Genomic DNA, 16,309 nt, shown 5'->3' with positions numbered 1-16,309 from the left:
AAAAGGTGAGTCACTCACATACTCACACAAACACACTGCCTCCCCAACAAATAAATGCCCCCTCCCCCCCCCAAAAAAAAATGCCGCTCTAAGCTGTAGCCTTCTCAGCCCCCTGGGAAATCCACCACTGCGGAAAACTAAACAATTGTAACTAAGAAGTAACTTCACGTTTACCAAGAAGAATTTATAACACTAACATCATAAAGAATGGATGGTCTTCTTTTCTAAGTTGTTGTAAAGACAAATGTTGCTTTATTACCACATTTTATTTTACTTATTATTTATTTCCCTCCATCCCATACACTTAGTTTTGCAGATTCATATACAGTATTTATGAGTTGCACTTTTCACTTAATGCTACATGTAAGGCTATACGTTTTAATACGAGGAATGTAATATTTGCGTGTAATTTTTTATATTTGTTTATATTATACTTATATGATACATATTACACATTACCTGTTTATTGTTCGGTTTTATATGTATAATATTAAATACAACTTATCTATCTCTATCTTTGTTTTAATTCCTTTTTTAATTTATTTCCACGCGTTTCCTCTACGTTTTGGGACTTGGTTCCTGATGGCGCTTACAGTAGGTATGTTCGTTTCACAGCAACTTTTATTCAAAATCTCTTTCGAAGAGACAACGGAGAAACAGGAATTTCAACCTGGTTCTATTTCATCCTGAGACTTCCGTGCCTTGCAACTTCTACCAGTACCGAATCCCAGTGCAAAACCATCTCACAATGACCTAGACCAGGGGTCTCCAAACTCAGTCCTCAAGAGCCACCAACAGGCCAGCTTTTCAGGATATCCTTGCTTCAGCACAGGTGGCTCAATCAATGGCTCAATTGAAGACATTGAGCCACATGTGCTAAAGCAGGGATATCCATAAAACCTGGCCTGTTGGTGGTTCTTGAGGACTGAGTTTGGAGACCCCTGACCTAGACCAGGGGTCGGCAACCTGCGGCTCTTTCAGCACCTGCATGCGGCTCTCCTCACTGTGCTGCTCTTGGCTGGTCCCTTTTGGGAAATCAATATGGCCACCATCCAAGCGTCATCACTCCCACGGGCCAATAGAAAGCTACAATGTCGTTACAACATGATATTGCCGGTTTCCATTGGATGGCCCCGGCAGCCATCTTTGATTTTACTCACATTTGACCAACAAATGCAAAAGCAAATATCTCAGAGGTCAATAGTGCGGTGTGGCACCGGAGCACCACCCAGTTCTGATTCTGTAACAAATGGGAATAAAAATCCTAAAATGGGTGAATTGTTGCTTTAAATAATTGCAATCATGGTATGAGTCAAATCATTTGGTAATAGCATAGAATTGTTCTCCGTCAATTAATTTGTTGTAAAACCAATTTAGAAATGTCATAAAGCACAAAATATATATTGAGCATGGCACCCGTTTGAAATTATAAGTAAAACTTCCGAAAAAAAATTAGATAGAATTGCAAAATGGAGCGACAATAATCATCTTTAAAAGAAAAAAAAAGCGCAGATACGTTAAGGATCCTGTAATTTAAACACTGTGTTTCTTTATCAAACATTTATTTTTAGGATTTGGGAACATTTGATAAATGTCACTTTATTATGTATCACGTAACTCCTCCCAGATCCTCAAATCACAAACTGCTGGGACAAGGGGAGCTGGCTACCCTGATAGGGACGGACTTCGCTATATGGGACTCCAGCCTACGGGAGTAATGCAAAAATGTTACAGGGTCGCACGGGGAGATTTACATTTCTTTTATTGTAGTGAAACGTCTTTGCTGGCACCTACCGAAATTCTCATAGGACTAAAACGCCTTCATGGAGATGAAAACGCGTCACGGGCAGGCGCGCCCCCGCTGGCTCAAAATTCTCACAGCACTCAAAGTCGTTCATGCAGACGAAAATGCGATCAAGCAAGCAAACAGCACTTTTATAAGCAAACCTGCCACAGTACCAGTACTTTAATATCCAAACCTGCCACAGTACCAGTACTTTTATAAGCAAACCTGCCACAGTACCAGTACTTTTATATCCAAACCTGCCACAGTACCAGTACTTTTATATCTAAACCTGCAACAGTACCAGTACTTTTATATCCAATCCTGCTACAGTACTAGTACTTTTATATCCAAAGCTGCCACAGTACCAGTACTTTTATATCCAAACCTGCTACATGACTAGTACTTTTATATCCAAAGCTGCCACAGTACCAGTACTTTTATATCCAAACCTGCCACAGTACCAGTACTTTTATATCCAAACCTGCCACAGTAACAGTACTTTTATAAGCAAACCTGCTACAATACCAGTACTTTTATAAGCAAAGCTGCCACAGTACCAGTACTTTTATATCCAAACCTGCTACAGAACTAGTACTTTAATATCCAAAGCTGCCAAAGTACCCGTACTTTTCTATCCAAAGCTGCCAAAGTACCATTACTTTTATAGCCAAATCTGCCACAGTAACAGTACTTTTATATCCAAACCTGCCACAGCAACAGTACTTTTATAAGCAAACCTGCTACAGTACCAGTACTTTTATATCCAAACCTGCCACAGTACCAGTACTTTTATATCCAAACCTGCTACAGAACTAGTACTTTTATATCCAAACCTGCCACAGTACCAGTACTTTTATATCCAAACCTGCCACAGTAAAAGTACTTTTATATCCAAACCTGCCACAGTAAGAGTACTTTTATATCCAAACCTGCCACAGTACCAGTACTTTTATATCCAAACCTGCTACAATACCAGTACTTTTATATCCAAACCTGCTACAGTACTAGTACTTTTATATCCAAAGCTACCACAGTACCAGTACTTTTATATCCAAAGCTGCCACAGTACCAGTACTTTTATATCCAAACCTGCCACAGTAACAGTACTTTTCTAAAAAAAAAAAATTATACTCTAAAAGTCTTTCATTCAATCAAAAACATCAAAATCAAAATCCAATTTCAGTGACAAAACACACAGAAGTGTCACTTAGAACGTGTGTGACTGGCGCACAGCCCGTCTTTTTATTACAGGATGAGGCAGGGGGTCTCCGGGAGCTCCGGGGACCCCCTGCTTCCTGAGATACCTCCGTAGCGGTGCCCGTATCTCTGCAGCCAGGGAACTGTGTGCCTAACGAAATATCGGCTGAAATGTCCAGAGTCACACGAGCCAATAGGAAGCTGTGACATCCTCCCTTGTGGCTTCCTATTGGCCCACGTGACCTGGACATTTAAACTCCACAGAGATACCTGCACTCTCTCTCTACAGAGGTAAGTATCTCCGGAAGCAGAAATGAACACAGTTTAGCTCCAGAGAGCCACTACATCAAACCTGTAATAAAAACTCTGCGGCTAAATGCAATAGAAACTCAATGGAGAGACTAAATCACACGCAAACAGTGACCGCGGTGGATGGCAAAGGAAACAGAATGAGGAATTCCCAGCAGGGTTCTCTATCTAGTTACCGGTGGGGGCTGCATTTACTGATCCACTCACACAGTGCGTATAAGCTTCGGAGCAGACTTGTACCTACCTGGGAGGTGGCCGAACACTGAAAATGTCATGTAAATCAGGGCTTTCCTAAACAGGACATGCACATCCCCAGAAAGAGGCAACTGAGCTGCACAAAACATTCCCACCAGCCATCTCTCTATTACACTCACAAATATATTTCCTATAGCAGCAGTGGTCAACTCCAGTCTTCAAGGGCCACCAACAGGTCAATGATACTCCTGCTTCAGCGTGGCGTGGCTCAACTCCTCTCTCTCTCTCTCTCTCTCTCTCTCTCTCTCTCTCTCTCTCTCTCTCTCTCTCTCTCTCTCTCTCTCTCTCTCTCTCTCTCTCTCTCTCTCTCTCTCTCTCATAATAAAATCAGAGACATTTTCCATGATTGTGGAGATTAAGGTAATAGGGCCTCTCTTAACAAGCACTGTAGTAACATTGCTGATCGAATCATGAAACTGATAGCCCTTCCGCTGCCAACGCCTTCATGGACTCAGATTTCACGACTGCAAGGTCAGAGGCAACAAAAAAAGTGTATAGGAAAGGATATAACCAAGTAATTCCAAAATCTAAAGTAACTCATTTTTATACAAGGTCCTTTGGCAACTTAGTAGTTCACATGTAAATTATGTAGCAATCTCACAAACATGTATTTCTTTGTTTTGCATTGTTTCATTAATTTAATCCACAGTCCAGCTATGCACGACATTACAGAGACTTGTCCCACCAGTAGCAGAGTTTCCAGGATATGATCACTCGGGGTCGCTGATAGGGGTGAATAGCTGGGACTCCTGTCCCGGACCTGGTGAGTCAAGGGACCTGGACCACATGCCAACAACCCTAACATGTAATGCCAGATCCGCAGAGGTGCCTGTCAGAGCAGAGGGGGCCTGCTGCAGGGTGTTGGCAGAGTTGCCTGTCAGAGGGGGCCTGCTGGAGGCTGATGGAAGGGAGGCCCCGTCTGACAGGCACTTCCGGGGGCACACTCCCGCAGACCCCCTCTGACAGGCACCATTTGCGGGCCACCTCGATCCCCCAAGGCAGCAGGTAGACACACTCAGCTCCCCCCTCTGTTTTGACCCTCCCTGCCTCCCAGGCCCCTACCTATACCTCCAAGCCAATACTTCCTTCCACTTCCTCCCCTCAGGTCCATACCTACACCCCCCTCCCTGGTCCTTATCTCATCACAACCTCCCCCCCTCCCTCCTCCCCATGTCCCTATCTCCTTCTCCCCTCCCTCAGGGACCACCAGTGTGGCATGAGTGGGGGAGTTAATGGGGGGCTGGACCTGCTTCTTTCCAAGACTTCTGTTGGACATTGTTTTTTATATATATATATATATATATATATATATATATATATATATATATATATATATATATATATATATATATATATAATATTTATGGATAGGTATTGTTTTTTTTTTTTTTTTTCCAAACTTTTTTTATTGGGTAGGTACACTGTTACATGAATACAAATGACAACATTTTTCATCCCAATACATAACGCCATTTTCAATTTTTGTAGGGGGAGAGGCAAGGCAGCTTGCCCATAAGGAGCACTTCCCAAGAGGGGGAAGCTTGGTATAGTACCAAAGTGGGGGAAAGGGAGAGGGGGAACCTGCATGGGGGGGGGGGGGGAAGAACAGGGAGGGAGGGGAGAGGAGGGGGGGAGTATTCCTTCTTCTGGGCGTCCTGCGTCCCAGTTATTAGGGCTGCTAGATCTCCATGGGGGGGGGTCCTGTTTTGACCCGAGGGGGACCCTCGTCCTATAGTGACAGCCACGGTTCCCACACTCTTTCGAATGAATTAGCTTTTTGCTTTAGGTAGGCCGTAAGCTTTTCCATAAGCATCACTTCGTTGAGTCTTTTTTTTATCATTCCCTTAGTAGGGGGGGCTACCTTCTTCCAGGAAGACGCTATTTCACATCTTGCCGCTGTGAGAATAAAGGAGATCAATTTCCTAGTTGGACGACCAATTTCCTCAGTTGGTCTGGCCAGTAGGTAGGTCAGCGGCTCAATGGGTAACTCGAGGTCTGTGACCTCTTTTATTAAATTTTGGACCGTAGTCCAGTATTTCTTAATTTCTGGACATGTCCACCATATATGGACCATGTCCCCCCTTTGACCACAGCCTCTCCAGCACAGATCCGATGCCAGAGGGTAGATTTGTTTTAGTCTCGCTGGCGTAAGGTACCAGTTGAAGAGTACCTTATAAATATTTTCCTTTGTGGTGGTACAGATGGATGTCTCTGTGGCCGCTCCCCAGATTTCTTCCCAATCTTCCTCCTCAATAGTTATATTCAAGTCAGCGGCCCATTTAAGCATGTAATCATGCTGAGGAGGTCCCTCCCTTGTTTCCATTTCCGAGTAGATCTTGGAGATTAGTCCCCTTTGGTCTGAATCGGGCTTGCATAATCTCTCGAATCTAGTGGGAAAGGGGAATTCCGGGTTTGGAGATACCTTTTGGGCGAAGTGTCTAATTTGGAGGTACTTAAACGCATCCAAATTCGGGATCTTATATTTTGCTTTTAGGTCCCGGTAGCTTAGGAGACTTCCTAGACACATTATGTCCATCAATGTCTTTATTCCTTTTGACTTTAGTTGGTTAAACTGTTTTGACGCACACCCCGGGGGGAATTTAGGATTATCAAATATTGGAGTAAGTTGTGACCCCGTAGAAGTGAGTTTATATTTGAGTTTAGTTTTTAGCCAGACTTCCCAAGTGTGTCTTGCCGTTTTTAATTTAAATTTTCGCGGTGGCATGTCTTCTCTTTCCATACTCCATAGGCATGCTGGCAGAGAAGGCATTTTAGAGTAGAATGTTTCTATTTGGAGCCAGCGTCTTTGGGCTGGGTCTGTGTTCCATAGTACCGCTTGCTTTAGTTGGGCGGCTTGATAGTATTTTTGGATATCTGGGACTCCCATGCCCCCTCTCCCCCGTGGTGACAGTAGAACTGAGCGGGCTACTCTGGGTCTTTTGCCTTGCCAAATAAAATGGAACATCTTGTTTTGGATGTTTTTGAGCTCTGAGCCGGGGACATGGACCGGGAGGGTTTGAAAAAAATATAGTAGTCTTGGGAGTATATTCATTTTGAGAGAAATCATCCTTCCGATCCACGATATCTGGTAATCTTCCCATTTGCTCAAATCCTTTTTGATTTTGTCAAAGAGAGCTGGGTAGTTACATTGATATAGTGACTGGTAGTCCTTCGATACATTCACTCCCAGGTATTTAATGTATGAGGGGCTCCATTTATATGCAAAGTTTATTTTAATTAATTTCACTTCTGGCTCTGCTAGGCTGAGATTTAGGGCCTCTGATTTATCACTATTAATTTTGTATCCTGATATGCCCCCAAAGTCCTCAAGCTCCTTTTGGAGGTTGGGGAGGGAGGTCTGGGGCTTGGTTAGCGTTAGGATGATATCATCGGCGAACAGGGATATTTTGTAATTTGTTTTTCCAATCGTTATGCCCTGGATATTTATGTTACTTCGAATTTTAGCCGCCAAAGGTTCTATGGTGAGAGCAAAGAGGAGGGGGGACAAGGGGCAACCCTGTCTTGTACCATTTCGTATTTGGAATCTCTCAGAATTTCCTCCTGGCAGTTTTACTATTGCTGACGGATTCTGGTACAGCGCCTTTACTCCTTCTAAGTATGTGTCTTTAAAGCCGAATTTCTCCAACGTTTTGGTAAGGAAAAGCCAATCGATTCTATCAAATGCCTTCTCTGCATCTAAACTTAGTAACATTGCCTTGGAGTTGGTGAGGTGGACGTGTTCAATAATGTCAAAGATCTTTCTGGTGTTGTCTGAGGCTTGACGCCCTAGGACAAACCCTACCTGGTCAGTGTTTATTAGTCTTGGCAGAATGGGGTTCAGCCGATTCGCCAAGATTTTACTGTAAAGTTTCAGGTCGTTGTTTAGAAGTGAGATGGGCCTGTAGCTTCCGCACTGTGTTGGGTCTCTCCCTTCTTTGTGGATAATGGCCAGATTAGCTAGGGACATTGATGAGGGGATAGGGTTCCCTTCCAGGAATGAATTGAACAGGCTCAGCAAGTGTGGGGTCAAGACTGGGAGAAACCTTTTGTAATAGGTATTGGAGAAGCCGTCTGGGCCTGGTGCTTTGGATATTTTAGAAACCTTTACTGCGGATATCAGTTCTTCTTTAGTGATTTTGGAGTTGAGGTGGGAATTTTCTTCCCCCGTCAACTTGGGGAGATCACAGTCAGCCAGGTAGCCTAAGATTGCTTCCGACTTTGCCGACTCTGAGGCCCCCTTTTGAGTCTTCAAATTGTAAAGTTTAGTATAGAATTTAGTGAATTCGTCCGCTATTTTCTTCTCATTGTATAGCACCTCCCCAGACCTGCTTCTTATTGCCGTGATCTGGGATCTCTTTTGTACACCTCTTAGCTTAGAAGCTAGCAATCTATCGGCCTTGTTCCCCTTGTCGTAATATCTCTGATTAGTCCATTTGAGGGCTTTTTCCACACTTTCTAGCTGAATGTTTTTTAATTCATTTCTAGTGGAGGTCAGTGCTTTATATATTCTTTTTGAGGGGTTAATTTTATGTTGTTGTTCCAAATTGGTTATTTTCTCTGTTAGATCTTTTATTATTTTTGCCTTAGTTTTTTTCTTATGGGAGGCAATCGAGATAAAATCACCTCTGATTGCTGCTTTATGAGCTTCCCATAGTATAGCAGGTGATGAGACCGTGCCATAGTTGTTAGTGAAGTACTCCTTAAGGGCCTTTTTGATCTTCCTCTCTACCTCTGGACAATTTAATAGTGTGTCATTCAACTTCCAATTGTAGGAAAATGTTTTTACAAAGGGGACTGATAGGGTTAAGGTGACTGGCGCATGGTCTGACCAGGTTGTTGGGCCTATGTCAGAGCCTGCGGAGGCCTCTAAAATGTTCCTGGATCCAAGGAAGTAATCAATGCGCGAATAGGTCTGGTGAGGTGCCGAGAAGAACGTATAATCTCTTTGGCCCTGATGCTGGGTTCTCCATATATCCATTAAGGAAAATTCCTTTAGTATCTCTCTGAATCTCTTCCCCTTACTTAAGGATTGGGGTGGGTGTGGTCGGCCTGGGATGAGTGATTTATCTTCTAATGGGTTAAGGACCATGTTCAGGTCTCCTCCCACTATCACTGATGACAGGTATTTTGGGTCCAGATCCTCTAACACTTTTTTCAGAAATACTGTCTGGTTTTCATTCGGGGCATATAGGTTGACTAGAGCGATTTCCGTGCCCGAGAGTGTACCATACACCACTAAAAATCTACCCTCTGGATCTATGACTGTTTTTGTTAAATTGAATGGGGTTCCTTGGCGGACTAGAATTGCTACTCCCCTTTTTTTACTGCTAAATGAGGAATAAAACCCCAAGGGGAATGCATTTTGAAATGTTTTGGGCGGATCTTGGGATGTAAAGTGCGTCTCCTGGAGGAAAATGATATCTCCGCCAGACTTCTTCATTTCTTGAAGAGCTAATCGTCTTTTTCTGTTGTTTTGTAGGCCTTTTACATTAAGGGAGACCAATTTGATTGCGGATTTGCTAGCCATAGGGGCTTTTATCAGCGAAGTTTTTTAGGGCCTCGCTTTTCCCAACAACGAGGGTCTGCCTGAGTACTTCCTTTAGGATGTGGGGCCGTGTTTCCGGACCAGGGTCGTCCCCCCAGGGGCAAGGGGGAGGACGGGAGGACGGGGAGGGACCGGGACTGGGATGGGGAGGGAGGAGGGGTTCCTGCTGGGACAGCATCAGCAGGGGGTTTTGGGAAAGGATAGAAAAAAGAAACTAGGCTTCTGAGTGGCCTAGTAAAAATATAAACCGGTAGTCTACTAGCCGGTTGTTGGGCTTAAGGCCCGTGGGAGGTAGTTCCGGGTCTGTCGCCTCTCAGGCTGGGCAGGAGGGCGTGGACCCTTACATATTTTTTGTCAGTTACACCATTGGGTGCTAGTTTAGGGTTTTGGTTTGGGGCCTCGAGTTGGGGGTTCAAGTATCTTCCGTAGGGTGGCGTGGGGGGAGGGAGGGTGTGGAGGGGGGGGGGGTAATGGACAGGGGGGGTGCCTATTTGTTTAGGTTGGGTTGGGGTGATCACATAACATTTTTGGTATCAGCGCTTCAACCCGTGGGGGTTATACAATCAGGGGACAGAAATTAACAGTGCTGGATAACTTGTGTTACAACCTAGAACATTAGTGCTTGTTTCCTCTGGTTTATCCGCTAAACGAGGCTTGCAGTAGTACAATTGCGTGTATGCATTCACCATAAACTGTGCTTGACCCATATAACTTATAACTTAGGGGGGGGGAGACCTGGTGGGGGGGGAGGGGGGAGTGGAGGAAGGGTGAGGGAGTGACGGGGGAGGGGGGGGAATGGGGGGAGGGGAGGGGTGCTTATTTGTGTGGGTCGGGGGGAGGCAATCATCTAGCATTCTATAACAGTCTATCAGCGGAAGGGGAATAACTGTTCAGGCAGTAGATAGCAGTGGTGCTCAGAGCTTTGCAACCTTCCCTTTTGATATAACAGTATCGTTCATCATTTATATTTCAATTTTTACCTTACATGGAAACACATTGCGATTCTCTTTTGTTTCCCAGTCAGGGAGGGAGGGGGGGAGGGAGAGGGGGGGGAGGGAGAGGGGGGAGGGGGGGGAGGGAGAGGGGGGAGGGAGGGAGAGGAGGGAGGTGGGGAGATGGGGGAGGGAGGGAGAGGAGGGAGGTGGGGAGATGGGGGGGGAGGGGAGGGGGAGGGGAGGAGAGGGGGGAGAGGGGGGGGAGGGGGGAGGGAGAGGGAGGAGGGAGAGGGAGGGGGGAGAGGGGGGGGAGAGGGGGGGGGGAGGGGGGAGGGAGAGGGAGGGGGGAGAGGGAGGGGGGAGAGGGGGGGGAGAGGGGGGGGGGGAGGGGGGAGGGAGAGGGGGGAGGGAGGGAGAGGGGGGGAGGGAGGGAGGGGGGGAAGGGGGGAGGGAGGGGGGGGAAGGGGGGAGGGAGGGGGGGGAGGGGTGGGGGAGGGAGGGGGGAGAGGGGGAAGGGGGAGGGAGGGGGGGAAGGGGGGGAGAGAGGGGGGAGAGAGGGGGGAGGGGGGAAGGGGGGAGAGAGGGGGATGGGGGGAGGGAGATGGGGATGGGGGGGGAGGGAGATGGGGAGGGGGGGGAGGGAGATGGGGAGGGGGGGGAGGGAGATGGGGAGGGGGGGAGGGAGAGGAGGGGGGAGGGAGATGGGGAGGGGGGGAGGGAGAGGAGGGGGGAGGGAGAGGGGGAGAGAGGGGGGGAGAGGAGGGGGAGGGCAGAGCTATGTTCACATCATGTTAGTTTATATGCTTTTAAAAACCGGATATTTGTCAGGGTAAACATTTTGCATAACACTTAGCTTTATAAATGTGAACAACTGGCCCCACCATACCATGTGGGGCCTTGTCTAAAAACACAGGCACAGTTAACTTTTGCTTTCACCTTACATAAATCCCATTGCGATTCTCTTTTGTTTCCCAATCAGGGAGCCTCTGCATTTTCCATAAAAATTCTGCAGGACAGGGGGAAAGGGGAGGGGCAAGGGGGGGGCAGCTTCCTTTTAACACCTTAATAACTTCCCCCCCTCCATGGCCGGGGGGGAGGAACAAGGGCCGGTGGGGGGGGGGGGGGAGAGAGGGATGGGGGGGGGGAGAGAGGGATGGGGGGGGAGAGGGGGGGGGGAGGGAGAGGGGGGGGAGAGGGGGGGAGAGAGGGATGGGGGGGGGAGAGGGGGGGGAGAGAGGGATGGGGGGGGGGAGAGAGGGATGGGGGGGGGAGAGAGGGATGGGGGGGGGGAGAGAGGGATGGGGGGGGGAGAGGGGGGGAGAGGGGGGGGCAGAGGGGGGGGAGAGGGGGGGGCAGAGGGGGGGGAGAGGGGGGGGGGAGAGGGGGGGGAGAGAGGGATGGGGGGGGGGGGAGAGAGGGATGGGGGGGGGAGAGAGGGATGGGGGGAGGGGAGAGAGGGATGGGGGGGGATGGGGGGGGGGAAGAGAGGGATGGGGGGGGGAGAGAGAGGGATGGGGGGGAGAGAGGGATGGGGGGGGGGGGAGAGAGGGATGGGGGGGGAGAGAGGGGGGGGGAGAGAGGGATGGGGGGGGGGAGAGAGGGATGGGGGGGGGAGAGAGGGATGGGGGGGGGGAGAGAGGGATGGGGGGGGAGAGAGGGATGGGGGGGGAGAGAGGGATGGGGGGGGGGGAGAGAGGGATGGGGGGGGAGAGAGGGATGGGGGGGGGGAGAGAGGGATGGGGGGGGGGAGAGAGGGATGGGGGGGGGAGAGAGGGATGGGGGGGGGAGAGAGGGATGGGGGGGGGGGGGAGAGAGGGATGGGGGGGGGGAGAGAGGGATGGGGGGGGGGAGAGAGGGATGGGGGGGGGAGAGAGGGATGGGGGGGGGGGGAGGAGAGAGGGATGGGGGGGGGGAGGAGAGAGGGATGGGGGGGAGGAGAGAGGGATGGGGGGGGGAGGAGAGAGGGATGGGGGGGGGGGTGGAGAGAGGGATGGGGGGGGGAGGAGAGAGGGATGGGGGGGGGGAGGAGAGAGGGATGGGGGGGGGAGGAGAGAGGGATGGGGGGGGGGAGGAGAGAGGGATGGGGGGGGGAGGAGAGAGGGATGGGGGGGGGAGGAGAGAGGGATGGGGGGGGGGGGGGAGGAGAGAGGGATGGGGGGGGGAGGAGAGAGGGATGGGGGGGGGGGAGGAGAGAGGGATGGGGGGGGGAGGAGAGAGGGATGGGGGGGGGGAGGAGAGAGGGATGGGGGGGGGGGGAGGAGAGAGGGATGGGGGGGGGAGGAGAGAGGGATGGGGGGGAGAGAGGGATGGATAGGGGTAGGAGCTGAACTGGGAGGAGGGCTATACGAGTGTGTTGTGCATTGATTTGTACACTTCTGCTATTGGGAGGTTACTGCTTGCGTGCCTTTATGACGGGGGGGGGGATCGGGGTGTGTACACAGTTGAACCGTGGGGGGATGGGACCGGGGGGGGGGAGGGGACCGGGGGGGCCGAAGGGACCCGTCCGTACCGCTTCCAGGGATTCAACGCCAGCAGAGAAGTCCCCCCCCCCCCCAAACATCCCCACAAACCCTCCGCCGCCTCGGGCCCATCACTGTCTGGAGAGTGGACTTGTCGCCCTGCGCCTTGGGGTCTCCGGCATCTGTTGTCTCTGCTCCAGGTGGGCTGCTGCTTCAGGTCGGGGCTGTGGTATGTAGGACCCTCCCCCGTCCGGCCGGGCGACCCGTTTAGGGGTTTCCCCGGCCAGTCGGCAGATTTGGGACCGCATTACCGAGGTTGACGGGGGTCCGGGGGTCAGTTCCAGTGGGCCTCAGGAGCTCTTCAGCAAAGATCCCTCCGCTGTACCGTCTCCTCTGGGCTTCTTCAGGGCGGCCGTGGCCCTCCCGGTTGCCGTCGCCTCCGTCGGCCTCGGCGATCAGTGGGGAGTCAGGTATTCTCGCGATGTCCCTTCTTCTCGCGCGGGGGAGCCAGGCGCGGGAACCTGGTGGTTCAGTCAGAAGGCAGGCGTCTTCAGGGGCGTTGGGATCGCAGGGGAGCTGCGGTACTTTTTTTTTTCCAGGTCTGGGGTTCGGGGCACAGTGGTTTCAGGGTCTCAGGACAATCCGGATCAATCAGGTAAGTTGAAAGTTTATTTATTCGCCACTTTATTTATTTCTTGGCACATTTTGCTGGAGGGCCGCGATCCTTTCAGAGGCTCTTGCTGGTCCACTTCTGTCTTCTTTGCGACCCCTGGCTGGGGGGACTTCCAGCCACGATGGAGGGGGGGTCAGACCCAAGGCCTGGGCAAACGGCAACATGTCCTCGGGGTGTCGTATAGTGAGAAACCTTCCTCCTTTATTTACTGTTAACTTAAAGGGGAACCCCCATCGGTATTTCACTTCTTTTTCCCTCAGGAATGAGGTCAGAGGCTTCAGCTCTTGGCGCCGGATTACTGTTTGCCTTGAGAGGTCACTATACAGTTGTATGCTTTCCTCTTGGAAGGTTAGGGATTCCATTTCTCGGCTGGCAGCAAGGATCCTTTCTTTTGAGGAGTAGCTGTGCAGCCTTACAATAATGTCCCTTCTTCTCTTGGGGTCGTCTGATTTAGGACCCAGGGCTCGGTGGGCCCTGTCAATCTCCAGGTCTTTCTCTGGGATGTCTCCACAGATCAGTGCAAATAGTTCCATTATGTATGCTTTAACTTGAGAGGGGGCAATTGTCTCAGGGACATTTCTGACGCGTATATTCTGGCGTCTGTCCCTGTTTTCTTGCTCCTCCTGATTTTCTTTTAAAGCTGCTATTTCCTCCCCTAGGCGTGTTATTTCCTCTTCTGCAGCTGCTTGTTTTGTCCAGGTGTCCTCCACCTTTGCCTCAGTGTCCGTTGTTCTCTTTGTCAGGGTAGAGATTTCCTCCCTGATGCCCCTCACTGCCTCCTTTAGATCAATTTGTAGGGACTGGTGTAGTTTAGTGTGCATTTCGGCAAACAGCTCCTCCATATATTCCCTGGTTACTGGCATCCCTGATGCTGGGGTCTCTTCAGTGTGTTTCCGAGCACTCGTTGCAGCAGATGGGCCTCGTGGCCCGCCGCCATCTTGTTTTTCTGCCGGCTCTTCCATTCTCCTCTGCTGTGGTGAGAAGTACTTTGAAACCCCTTGATTTGTGGATTTCTTTCCTTTCCCAGACATTCTTGATACCTTCCCCCTTGTTTTGATCCAAAAAAACGGGGTGAAAATCGGGTGGTGTGTATTGCTTTAATACAGGTTATGCAGCGGGTCCACGGAGCTCAGTGCCTACCCGACCATTCCTGGTGACGTCACCGGAAGCCTCATAGGTATTGTTTTTTAAGGTGTAAGTGGGCCCTTGGGACACAGGTAGCCCACCACTCACTGCCCCTGTGTGTGGGGAAGGACTTTCCTTTTTTTACTGGGAGTTAAGGGGTCTGCCCCACATATAATCAATTCAGCAAATGTTTTTGTGTTGGAAAACAAAGATCTTGATAAGGAGGAGGAACTTTAGTGGGACGTGTATAATTATACTAAGTACTGAATGTAGCAGGTTCATTTTCAGAGGAAGAGGAAACTCATGGAATGTAGCTCTAAAGCTTATGAAATGCTTTCAAATCATGTGCCAACTTCTAAGTTACTTCCTTGTGTCTCAGCCACTACAAATTAGATTACATGATTAGACACATGAAAATTCCATCATACGCATTTAAAATATGGCTGATATATAAATACATGGGACATTTACTCTATACGGTTCAGGATGTATCAGGTATGTTTTTGTTATGTCTCAGACACAAATTAGCAAAGGAAGCACTAATTTCCTGATACTGTGATTCACAAATAATGTGAACCATATTCCTGACATTGCATGGATTGCAGTACTATGAACGGTAATTGCAATGCGGCCATTCATTTCATATGTCCAGGTCTCAATGCTGTCATGGGTTATGTTTCCTTATATAAACGTAGTGTAACCTATACATTTAACATTCCAACCCTCAGTGTGTCCTATCGTATGTTTTCCTAACTCCTTCAGCACTATAGTGTCCTGCAGTGCTTATAGCTATGTTAAACATACCCCAAAAATGAGTTCATTATTGGCAACAACAAAAAAAAGCATAACATTAAAATAGTATATACATGTTGTTATCACACAGTTTTATTTTTGTTTCGTTTTTATAATGTCCTGTGTTTTCTCATTATAGTGTAACAATTGCATCTTGTGAGTTATAGGTATTTGTCATTTTGTAATGTCATTTTGTACAACAGCATGACAGCTGTCTAATACATCGGCTTTTTTTTTAGACCTCAGAAGCATCTTCTTCACATCTGGAAGACTATCAGCGCAGAGCCACTGCTGACATCTGGAAACAGACTCAGGAACAGCATCTTCTAGGAAGCATTTTCCCATTGATCCAGCACCAGTCACAATCTGCTTAATATCTGTCTTATCTCAGGAATAGATACGCCCAAACTGTCTGCTTATCACTTTCGGTATACACTGACTGCAGCAAGAGTTTGTGTGTATATTTGTAATCTTTAACATTGGTAAGTGAGGGTAAGCACCTAGCAGACACATCATACTGGTCAACGTCTGTTCAGGGAAGTTTGTGTTTCAACTCCTCAGCTGCCGCAGATTCACACGGTGTTCAGGGTACTCTTTTCAAGGAGAAAGTTAAAAAATAAAAAATTATATATATATATATATATTATTTTTTTCAGGAAAAAGGATGGGACTCTTACAGGAGAGTTAAAGTTCCACCATTGTCTCTAAAATATCACCACCAGGATTCTGCCACACTACATTTTTTATGTATGTATGTTTTTATTTATATACCATCCAGGTACATAGCACTTATTTATTTTAATTTATTTATCAAATGTTTTACCAGGAAGTAATACATTGAGAGTTACCTCTCGTTTTCAAGTATGTCCTGGGCACAGAGTTATAACAATACATGGTTACATTAAAAGAACAGAGATTATACAGTCAATTCACAAGCATTTTCATGGACAGATAAATGGACAGTAGTAATACACGTGACATAATATTATAACACATAATTGTGGTAAGTGTTTCAGACATAAATCAACAGGAAAGAGAGTCCCTGTCCCGAAGAGCTTACAATCTAAGTGGTAAGTGAAGAGAATTTACAGAGACAGTAGGAGGGTGGGTAAGTGCATCTGCAAGGGGCCAAGGTCGGTTAGTGCATATGAGATGTATAGTATCAGCCAGTGGAGCTACCCATATGCTTCGTTAAAGAGGTGTGTTTTAAGAAAGTTGCTAAAGGTGTAAGAG

At 48.4% G+C, this 16,309-nt stretch overlaps 1 protein-coding gene across 1 annotated transcript in view; it reads right to left on the bottom strand.

Moving 5' to 3' along the window:
- Window positions 1–16,309, bottom strand: part of SLIT1 (slit guidance ligand 1) — a 259,749-nt gene that overhangs the window by 220,338 nt on the left and 23,102 nt on the right. The gene's annotated exons all lie outside the window — the stretch shown is intronic.

This window comes from Ascaphus truei, chromosome 8 (genome assembly GCF_040206685.1).
Source record: "Ascaphus truei isolate aAscTru1 chromosome 8, aAscTru1.hap1, whole genome shotgun sequence".
NCBI lineage: Eukaryota > Metazoa > Chordata > Amphibia > Anura > Ascaphidae > Ascaphus > Ascaphus truei.
The sequence above is the reverse complement of the archived record's forward strand: the minus strand, read 5'-3'. Positions and strand labels throughout refer to the sequence as shown.